The 10,273-nt window shown below is 47.6% G+C and overlaps 1 protein-coding gene across 12 annotated transcripts in view; it reads left to right on the top strand.

Annotated features, from left to right (window-relative positions):
* The window catches only part of LOC138623397 (BAH and coiled-coil domain-containing protein 1), a 64,283-nt gene that overhangs the window by 16,983 nt on the left and 37,027 nt on the right, over nt 1–10,273 (top strand). The gene's annotated exons all lie outside the window — the stretch shown is intronic.

Here is a 10,273-nt window from a genome sequence, read left to right as displayed (position 1 = left end):
AGAGGGTGAAGGGTTAGAGGGGGAGAGAAGAATAGAAGAGAGATAAATGAGGGAGGGGGCTTAATGAGAGCCCTGGCTCACATGATTATGGGAATGGCTGATAGAAATCAGGATCTTTCTCAAAGAAGTCAATTAACCCCCTCCCCCCTACCCTAATTATGCATAGATTGCTCCACTGGCTCTTTACTGATAGGGCTGCTCAGCACAGCTCAATATGCAGACTCATGCTGCCTGAGTCTATCAGGGGTTGTGTGTGTTGTGCGAAGCATTTGTCAAGCTTTTTTTTTTTTTTTTCAGAGTCCATTGGCAGCCTGCTTTAAACTCAGGGTTTTTCAAAGCTATTAGTTACCCCCGCTCCGCTCATCTTTCTTCCCACCTGACAAGCACAGAGCCAGTACCGGGCAGAGCCAGGAGGCGGCTCCACGCCGGGGACGCCTGTGGTCATTAGTGCATTAGAGGGCTAGATGATGGCTGAACTCTGTGGTCAGAGTAAATAAGCAGTGTTGTAGAATGTCAACACGACCAGGCGGCTCCTTCACAGCACCCAGTATTGACATAACTGCTCTCTTATCTGAGGAGTGCAAAGCCTGGCCCCACAATAGAACCCTGTGCCAGAACAAATACAGTAAGAGATAGAAAACACACTCTCTGACACACAAATCCATACTCGCACACACTGGCTGTGAGGGAATGCATTGCGAGGCGCTGCAAGTCAAAGCTGCTGCTGCTGTTGATGCAATAAGGCACACAACAATGCAAATGATAAATGATAATGCAGGACGATGCAGCAGAAGCATAATCAAGTTGTGGTCGGTCCCAGCGCGGGCTATTCGCGCGACCAGACTGCCTGCCGTTCCTGTTAGCTCATGAAAATAATGGGGTGTTTAGGATCTGAGTAATCTGGGTGAAGAACCTGGACTCAGCTCCCGCTGCTCAGTTTGGCAAAGACCGACGGCCAGCCTGACAGTGACAGGACGAGTTTTGCCACTGGGCTGGAGTGAAAGAGCAGTTTAAGTAGCAGCAACAACGAGTGCGTGTCAAAATAAGCAGAAAGACAGAAATGGAACCAGGGAGAGAAGACGCAGAAAGAAAGATGTCAGTGGTTTGGTTTTCAAACCCTTGTTTAAGTACCGCTGTCACATTTGCTATTTTTCCGTGTCAAAACATTTCAGTCGACCTTCTTCCCCTCATTGCCTCACATCACCCTAATAACTCTTCTTTAGTCTCCTTCCCTGTCTCTCCCCCACGCCCCCTCTGCCTCTCCCTTTCTCTCCGGTATGGCCTCTGCCAGATCTAGAATGAGCTTGGCTCGCTCCGCCGTTGTGATAACCTGCTGAAAGCTGTTTCTCTCCTGTGGATATGCAGACTCCCAGCTGAGCTATCTGTGCACTACGTCTCCCCTGTGTTCCTTCCATTTAACTCCACAACTTGCTGTCTTCCCTCCACGTATTCACCGGATCCTCTCACCGGTGAGACCCGTCATATAGCTCGAGGCTTTCTGGGCCAGCGCATAGGTGTTGATGTATTTTATGGCCACCAGAGTTAAGCGTATATTAAAGAAAAATAAGAATAGGTTAACTGTTCAAAGTCAGTTTAATAGGTACTCTGGGATGTTGAGTTTTTATTTGAAACCCAAAACACTGCCAGCGGTGCTACCGAGCACGGCCAGTTGGAAAATATATTATTTTAATTTTCATCCTTCTAACATGTGTTTGTGGTATTTTGGTGTGACTTTTCAGTGAGTGTGTGTGTGTGTTTGAGGATGTGCTAAGGCAAACCAGACGAGCAGCTGCAACACATCTGTTAGCTTCGATCAGATGCTGCAAGCCTCTTGTAATCCCACAAGGTCTCCCTCCTCCTCCTCCTCCTCCTCCTCTCTGCCATTACTCTAAATGAGCCCCTGACAAATAAAGAGGGAGTGGAGGACAACACGTGACCGTCCAGCCCGCCCACCTGTCCCCCGGACAAAATGTGATCATTGCAAAGGTGATAGAAGACTGCAATGGCAGCTGTGCAGCCAACCAACCAACCAGGCAGACAACAATGAGCAGTTGATCAAGATGATTTCCCCCACCCGCTCCTTCTCCGTGGTTTTGACCTTGAGTTTTGCCTTTTCTACTCCTGGCTGTTTAAAGCCCAGAGGAGAGTCTTTTTATTGCTGCCCTGCTCTATGTTACACTTCATCCGCTCATGTTCGGGTGAAGCTGACCTTCTCTCCTCTGCACGGATCGCCGGAAATACTCCTAATTTTACTCTTCCCTGCTCAAGTGTGTTGCTGCAGATGTTGAGCAGACCCAGCAGCAGCAGCATTCCATGGATGACCAGTATCACCGGTCGGGAGACATAACTCAACTTTAAAGCCCAGTTTGTCAGATGGGTTTATAAATGAATTTACTGTGTGATTTGGCTGAACTGGGGGTGCATTTAGAAGTGCTACAGTGCAAAAGAAGGTGGGCCAAGTGGAGTATTGTTATTATGGCTGAGAAGCTTTGCAACAAAAGAAGTCAAGGATATGCACATGTGATTATACAAAGTGTTCTTTCCAAGGTGATATTGTATAATGTTTGGCCTTGGCTACCCAGGTGCCTCGCTTCCCCTTGTCTGTAGGTTATCGGAACAAAAATGCTTTCATTTGTCTTGGCCAACGCTACAAGAATTAAACATTTCTCCTTTGTTCCCCTTGTGAACTAATGGCAAATTACATTCGGGACCACAGTGAGACCTTGGGCTGGCCGGCCAGTGCGGCGGCTGCCGGCTCTGTTATCTGCACTGTTCTGTCTCTGCGCCTCTGACAAGCTACATCAGACAGAGAGAAGCCAGAGCAGGGAGCTGCCTTCTGTTTCTCTCACACACATCACTCCAGGACTTTATCATATTATAGGCCAATCCAAGAGAACTCAGAGGACAGCAGCAAAGCAGGGTCTTCAACCAGGCCCCCTCATGTCCAGCACTGCTCTGCATGACCCAAAGGAGGCGCCGGGCTACAGACAGAAGTGGGAGGGAGAAACGATGGGATGAAAAGAGACATTCCGACAAGTCCTGGTTGCCAGTTGAATGCTGGGATGTTGATTTGTGAGTGGCTGGGAAGGAGGGAGGGGTGAACCTGTGACTCCCCATAAAACAAGACGTTCATTACGCTCCCATGCCGCAAGAAAACTAATGGACAGAGAAAAGGAGCGCAAATGGCACCAGGAAGTGGGAGGGAAGGTGGTTTTTAAAAAAAAAACCAAAGAACGAAGAGAAAGTGTTTCCATTTTGAAGCACACAGATGACGCCAACTGAGGGAAGAGAGTGAGGTGATGAGGGAAGACAGAAATATGGAGCTGAGCAGCAAGGGGAAGGAGGGAGAGTGATGGCGGGATGATGGAGAGGGTGTGAGGACGGAAAGGGAAAACTGAGAAGGGGAATGAGTGATGGGGCTCAAAGGAGCAAAGGGAGAAGAGGGGATGAAAGTGAAAAAGGGAAGACAGCAGGCAAATTCTGACCCAATGAATGGAGCTGCTTGCAGATTTATGTGGTGTTGTGGGGATCATTATACATCAACGAGAGGAGATGGGGAGACTCGAGCAACGTGACGCCTATGGGGTTGTGTGTGTTGATCTGTATTGCGCCGTTCTTTTATTCTCCCTCTTCGTGCTGCTCATGTCTCCTCCAAAGCAAACCAACTTCTGAGTTTGACAGAACACACTCGCCTGTGGTGAGGTAACATCCACCCACATCCACACTCCACTTTTCCAAAGCCTATCTACCTAGCGCCGCTGGTTGAGAGAAGAGAGGTTTGGACCACCCAAGACTGGATTGTCAAAGCCCTGCTTTTGATGTGGCACAAGCATATGTGCAGTGCATGGGTACAATCTCTGCTAAAACACACTCGCAAAACACAGTTTTACTGCCTCCTGTGCGGCATCATTACTCCCCGTCACTGGAGCGGTGGGATGCTCAAACGGAGAGAGAGTGAGAGAGAGGCAGCCACCTCCTGTGCCAAGCAGTGCCAGGCTGAAATACTGGAGCCGTATGGTCACCCTGAGGGAGGGGAACCCTGCCCGGTCTAACCACATCTCAATTAACCAATTAAGTTCAAAAGTTAACAGGGGACTAATTAGAGAGAATAGTGCTGAGTATTTGTTTTAATCTGCTTTTTTCCCACTACCAGGCATGTCTGTGTCCGTGACCTGGCTGCCTGTGCTTTGGCTGTGTCGGCTGAAACATGGCACGCAAGCTGCCGTTAGTCACCCATCCATCCCCGTGGCCAGAACATAAAACCAGTGGATTTAGACAGATCAGTCATCAGCTGTAAAACAAAACCAGATCCAGGGCATTCCATCTGATGTTTCCAGTGGAACAGGAGAACCATGGAAATCCCATTTTTGGATCTGGACTTTCACAGACGTGTGAGAGAATATTCAAAAATGGAGGGCAGTTTTTGGTCATATTTTACGTTGCTGTTGCCTGCTCCCCCTCCCTCGTATTTGGTCCTGCAGATGGGTTTTAATGGGTGCTAAATGGGAGGTTTAGTGCCCCGCTATTGGCCTGTTGGGGTCTCTTTTTAACAGCATCATATTGAATGAGTTGTGTTAAGGACTCGATGCTACAGCGTGTGCTTCACGTTGACAATCTGCCTCAGGCAGAAAGTATTTGTAACTTATCACTAAAAGTATAAATCTTATCCCTGTGTTTAAGAGAAGAGGAGCCGCTATATTGGCTGCTCCCACCAATAAAAGATATGTAGGCTGTATGACAAAATTCTGGTGGGGCTGCTTTGAGCCCTGCAGCCAAATGCAGTGTGTTTGGAATCAGGCTGACAGGTAGATAGAGAGAGGTGAGAAATCCCTGTTTGACTCTGCTCGTTTTCCAACGGGGATATTTTTGTGCTCTTTTTGGGGAGCTTTATTTGAAGGCCGTTACAATTTAACTTCCTGAATGGTTGATTAACTGTGTGCGTGTGCGTGTGAGTGTGCATGTGCGTGTGAGTGTGCATGTGTGCCTGTGTGTGTGTGTGTGTGTGTGTGTGTGTGTGTGTGAGAGAGCGAATGAGGAAGGGGGTGTGAGAAGTCTTGGATGTCAGGATGCAGTTTGCGGGGTGAAGGACTCCCCTGTTGGATGTGAGGCCCGGGGAGGATTCCTCCCCCCTTCCTCTCTTCCACCTCCTCCCCTCTTTACCCCCTTACACTCATCTCTTCCTCTGTGAGATCCACAATGCTGGGAAGAAATGTGTCATTAACAGGGGAGACCAAAATAATGTTTATGGGCTCAAGCAGCACCGAAATCATTTTCCATATCAGTGCAACTGCATGGGCCCTGTGGGGGAGTAAATCTGATTTTCTCCTCCCTGTGCCAATGGGAAACATCATGGGAAAGAAAACAGATTGTTAAAGAGATGGCCTGACACAGCTGTGGGCGGCTCTTTTTGTGTTTGGGTGTGTGTGTGTGTGTGTGTGTGTGTGTGTGTGTGTGTGTGTGTGTGTGTGTGTGTGTGTGTGTGTGTGTGTGTGTGTGTGTGTGTGTGTGTGTGTGTGTGTGTGTGTGTGTGTGTGTGTGTGTCATAAAAGAGGAAGACAGAAATAACTAGATAAGAAAAGCGACTAAGAGAAAGCAAAATAAAAATGTGGATCTTAGTGTGCAAGCGTGGATGAGAGAATGAGATGGATGAGCCCCACTATGGTAATCACAATTTCATGCCTCAGGAATACAGAGCTGGGACAAAACAAACGGCCCTGAAATGCTCTAGTGTAACAATGGCTAAGTTAACAAGAGCACTCACCGAAGTTTGGACGAAACAAATGAGCCTCCTTGTGGAGTGTGTCGCTGCCCTGTGTATGGTACACAGAGTAAAGTGCTTCTTCTTCCTGCAAGCTCTCAGCAAATTGTCATGCCTTTTTTTTTTTTTTTTTTTTTTGCCCATCTCATAAGAAACACTTGCATTTGTTACACTCAACCGAGAAACAATAAAAGTTATTGGTTTAGTAGGTAGCGCATAGGGAAATTTTATAACGTAAAATGCTGATGGAAATAACAGTGTGGTGCTTTGAGAGAAAACACTTCATAATGAGAGTCCCATCCAAGGAAAACTGCACATGACTGGTGTAATATACACTTCCTGTTACATCATGAACATGTAAGTTCTCGGAGAAAAGCACTGAATGAGAGAAATTGAAAGCAGGGTGCGGGGATTTTGTGTTGTGACATTGCTTTCCTTGTGTGTCCTATTACATCTGTGTGGTGGGAACAGGGCAGGAGAATGTGTGGGTGGGTGTAAAAAGAAGGTAATGGGCCTTGAGCTCATTTGTCCTGGCCTGGTGCTGCTGCTGCTGTTTCGAATCTGTCCTCCCACTTTCCACGTCCCGGTCTGGAATGTCAGCTTGTTCTCCACAGATGAGGCCAGTGACTCAGCAAACGACTGCACTTTCACATGGATCATAGGGAGAACACCTCAACAGAGGTCCAAATCACAAGCGCATCGTCCAACCAGCTATGTGCAGTTTCCTTTTCATCCTTTACCCTTGGCCTCTTCACCCTTACCCTAGATTTTCCCTCCTCCGGTAGCATTCACCAACTGCTCAACCTCTTAAGTCGACTCTTCCTTGGACAGTCAGAGGTCTTATTGTCTCTTAAACGACACACCTCCTGGCCCGATCCCCACGAAATAGCTGCGAAGGTGCTCTATCTCCTCTTTATTCACTGTGCCCATAAAACACCTCTTCAGCAGGAACTCTTCCAGACATCGCTATCTCTTCCTGTCGGCATGCCATTGTTGGTACAGGAGGGATGGGATGGGACGTGAAGCTCCTTTTTTTTTTCTTCTTCTTCTTTTCTATTTACAATAATAACCCTTTCAGGAAAGCTGATGGTTTTGTGGTCTCCCCGTGAAAGATTTTGAGAAATACAACACATGGACATGAACATATATTGGTGGGGATGCGTGAAAACTTTTTGACATCCCTCCACCCAAAAATAAATATCCCTCAGTGACATTTTCTCCTGTTTTCTCTGAAGCGTCACGGCCTCTTTGGCTCCATTCTTGTTTTCAGGCTCCCTGCCAAACTAGAACAAGACAGTTGGTCTAATTTGTTTAGGATTAGAATCTCTTATCTCTATCATGTTGACTTGTATATTGTGTAAACAGCTGGGTGAAGTGGTCAGGGTGCTTCTGCTGACCTCCCAAAGCCAATTTTATTTGCATAGTACTGCTGCGCAAAAATTCCCAGAATCCCTTTTTACCGTGTCATCGCTTCAATGGGGAGAGAGCGGCCGACCACGAAGCCACTCTGCTGTCACAGGCTGTCAACTTGCAGCGTGATGACCACCATACGGACACACAATCGCAAAGAGGCTCACATATGCTTCAGCGACACACTCTCCCACACACTTTCTAACTGTTTTTTCACTTTGAAAGTTTCTCACAGTTGCTCATACTCTTATCTCCGCTCTAAACTCTCACCCCTCCCCCCCCCCACACACACCCCACCCCACCCCACCTCCACCCCTCACCCCCTCCTCTGGATGCTGCCCTGTATTAAAGAGTCTTTCTCACTCTCTTCCTCCATCCATCCTTCCAGCTGCTTCTCCTGTTCCCTTTCCACTTCTTCCGCCCCCACACTGACCACATCCACTAAACTCACTCCACAGGCACGCAGTGTGGAGAGTGTCGGAGGCGTGCGCTGCTGGCACCCCCGCCCCCCACCACCACCACCACCACCACCATCACCATCACCATCACCACCCCTACGCTGGGCCCAGCTCCAGGACTGGCCCGCCTGCTTGCTCTCTCTCTCACACTTCAGTCCACTTTTGATCAGACCAGCCTCCTACTCTAGTTGCCCACTCCCACGGCCCCACCCTCCAGCCACCCACCAACTCAAAACAACAAAAAAAATCGTTTGTAAGGCAGGGGGTAAGTTGAAAAGAAGAAGAAGAAAAAAAAAAAATCCTCTTGCTACAGTTGTTTCCGAACTGAGGAGGAATTTGGCTACCAGTTGCGTTAATGTTTTCAAGATGACTTTGACTGTTTGAAGGAAATCCCCCCACTTTGGTAGCCATTTCAAAATACCTTCTGTGTTTTATTGTGAGGAAGTAGGCGCTGGGTTAGTCAGCGGCCCTCCGGGGCAGTGTGAGCAGTCTGTCTAGGGCTGCTGGTGTGTACAGTTGCCCGATCCAGCCCAGTTCCTCCGTGTTACTGAAGGGTCAAAAACTTTGGGTCGTGTGTTTATGAGTGAATATGTGTGTGTGGAAAGTCCGTCTGGCTTCTTCTTCTTCTACTTGGGCGTCTGAATTCCTGGGCAGAACATGGAGCTGCATCGGTAGGAAAGTCTGATGAGAAAGACACTGAAGTGGGAGTGAAACTATAAACAGGCATCCACTCAATATGTTTTTACTTGGTAAGTCAATATTCAAATGTCTATCTCTTCATCGTGTTTTATCTTCATTATCTTTTCCTGTTCTTTAGAGCAGTCCTTCCTTAAATTAGTCACGTCAATTCATAACTAAACATAGAAACTTGTAATGTTTTGAATAAAATAAATGTAATTCTAATTCTTATAGCTTATCAATACATTTCCTGTAGTCTTGTCTTGCTGTGTCTGAGAGTTAAATCATTGCCAGCAACAGGTACAACAACTAATCAATGGATTTTAAGCCGCTCCTGGAAAAAGAAATTAAATGTATTATCTCTTTTATCACCTAGCTGATAAGGATTTTATTTATTTAAGAAAATGAGGTGTGTGTGTGTGTGTGTGTTTTGTCACAGGATATGACAGAAAGAGATCATGTGAGCTAAAATTATTCAGGGTGTGTTAAAGAGCCTGGATGTGGCCGCCACATGGCACTGGGCACTGTGCAACTCTCATGGACTCTTTCTGTGATAGGTCTTATAAACTGTGTGTGTGTGTGTGTGTGTGTGTGTGTGTGTTTCTTTTCCCCGGCATTTCATCTTCTTCCAGCCTCTTCTCTCTGACGCCTGCTGATCACTGAGCTGTGGAGAGCAGGTTTATGCAGTCACACCTGCAATTTTCTCTCTGACTCTCCTCTTCTCTTGTCACCATCACTCTCACCTCTCATTGTCTGTCTGGTGTCCTTGTCTAGACGTCACGTCCATCCGTCCCTTCAGGCTGCCGTCTGCAAATAAGACAGAGCTGAAGACTACCGTGGCTCATATTTCAAGAGCAGACAGGGAAATATGATGCACGGTGAAATAATTGTACTTTTTCTTATAGGTAGACTTGTAGATGTGTGTGTGTGTGTGTGTGTGTGTGTGTGTGTGTGTGTGTGTGTGTGTGTGTGTGTGTGTGTGTGTGTGTGTGTGTGCGCGCGCGCGTGCGTGTGTGTTTATTTGTGCGTGCGCACTCACATGCTCATGAACACAAGTGCGTGCGAATGGGTGTGTATTTCTTCAGGAGGAAATTTTGATCTGATTCCCAGCATTGAAAAGAACAACGTGTTGTGGGAGGGTGATTGTTGTCTTCTCCATTTTTTTTTTCTTTCCTCCCATCACTACTTGGCCCACATTAAGATGAATCCCTTTACATCCTATTATTGTATTATTCCGGTTAAGACACCAAACAAGCAGAGTTATGTAAATAGGCAAGGGTTGTAATGGGCAGACCCAGACAGGACACACCTCCCTCTCCACAGCTTTGACAACTCAAACCAGATTATACACAGCAGAAAGGTGTGTGTGTGTGTGTGTGTGTGTGTGTGTGTGTGTGTGTGTGTGTGTGTGTGTGTGTGTGTGTGTGTGTGTGTGTGTGAGAGACGACAACAACCGTGGCTTAGGTGGGGTTTTCAAGGCAGGTTGGGAGGGCTGCTGTTGCTGTGCAGCACGCTGACCAACTGCATCTGCCCACTGCTGTTGTAATGGCTAGTGTTCAGCCTCCTTGCCTGGAGCGCTGTTTCTCTTTCGTTCCCATGACAACTGGGCCTTCATTCTCCCTGCTCCGCCTCCCCGCCTGCTGCTCACTCCTGCTGTCCTCGGGGGCCTCTGCCTGGGCCCACATTACCGTGTGCATGCATGTGTGTTTTTGTTGTTGTGCACAAACTGGTCTCCTTCACCCTACACACCCACGCCAGAGCGAAACAGTAGCACTGGTTAACACCTCCACCTCCAGAGGTGCCGCCATATTTGTGTTTGTTTCAGTGTTTGTACATTTCAACCTTTTTGAACATAACTGTGCGAGTGAGGGTGTCAGGTTGGGATGTTTAGATGTCAGGGAAGGAGGTGGGGTCCCCCCCCCGTCCTAGTGTTCCCATCTCCTTTAATTCCCTAATAGGATTAATCTCC

This window comes from Brachyistius frenatus, unplaced genomic scaffold, assembly GCF_029030835.1.
Source record: "Brachyistius frenatus isolate BFR_SWC_R1_liver_20210118 unplaced genomic scaffold, ASM2903083v1 Contig_43, whole genome shotgun sequence".
NCBI lineage: Eukaryota > Metazoa > Chordata > Actinopteri > Embiotocidae > Brachyistius > Brachyistius frenatus.
Note: the sequence above shows the minus strand (reverse complement) of the source record. Positions and strands in the feature narration are given on the sequence as shown.